Below are 1,111 nucleotides of genomic sequence, written 5' to 3'. Positions count from 1 at the left end.
CCAGATCACACTTCCCACATCAGCACCTGCAGCTGCTTTAGTATTTCAGCCTCTTTTTTTTTTTTTTTTTTTTTTCTTTTTGTCTTTTTTCGTGACCGGCAACGGATTGCAACCCTCAGTGTCGCGCCCGTACCGGCCCGGGACCGGCAACGGAATCGCAACCCTCGGTGTTGTGCCCACCCCTCGCTCAGCCAGTGAGCGGCTGGTCTGTATGTGGGATCCGAACCCTGGGCGGGAGCGCCACCACGCTACAGTGCGCCACCGGGCCGGCCCCAGCCTGTCTCTTCTACTCACGTTGGCCTACAGGACACACAAGGCAGTGTTGTCCTGAGCCCTTGACACCAGGGGTCCAAGAATACACTACCCAGCTCGCAAGAGCCTTGCTCTTTTAAATTGTGTGCCAAGAAGAACCACAACAGAAACGTTTTCCAGATAAAAAAGGGTTTTTGGTTTAGCTCAGATGTGAGAAGGTACATCTTCCTGTCCATCCTCTTGAAAGTAGCCCCGTTATACCGGAGGGAGTCACTAGCTGGCCTGCAGAGGGCCCATCCCTTATCCGACAATAGCTCCAGGTCTCTACTTCCAAGCAACAGGCAAGTCTAGGTGAAGTCCTTCCTGGCTTGGGAGTGTGGCTGCAATCATACAGGTTTCTTCAACTGGGTGGCTGCTGGGAACCAACTCAAGCAGAAAAGTTCCTTTAATGGAACAGTTTGAAAAAACCGTTCCAACACAGCCATCCAATGCAACACTTCAGTGCGCGCCTCCCCAGATCCTCTCCGGTGCTCCAGCATCTTAGGCCGACAGCTCGGGTCCTTTCGGGACGACAACAGCACGGTCTTCGGTGTCCCTCGTTGCTCAGGCTTCTGGTTCAGGGCGGGGCGGCGGCGCCCCTCCGCCGGGCGGCCCGCACCAAACACTGCTGCAGCACCGGGTACAGGCGCTGGCAGCCCTCGAGGCCCAGACGCACGGCCTCGGCCCAGCTCTCGGTCGGGCCGCCCTCCCCGCTGCCCAACAGCCCGGCCACCTGATTGAGCACGGGCATGAGCGCCACGGTGAGGCCGGCGGCGGCGCGCTCCTCCTCGAGCCGCGTGGGGTCCAGCAGCCAGGTGGG

The sequence above is a fragment of the Galeopterus variegatus genome, unplaced genomic scaffold, assembly GCF_000696425.1.
Source record: "Galeopterus variegatus unplaced genomic scaffold, G_variegatus-3.0.2 Scaffold835, whole genome shotgun sequence".
NCBI classification, from domain to species: domain Eukaryota; kingdom Metazoa; phylum Chordata; class Mammalia; order Dermoptera; family Cynocephalidae; genus Galeopterus; species Galeopterus variegatus.
Note: the sequence above shows the minus strand (reverse complement) of the source record.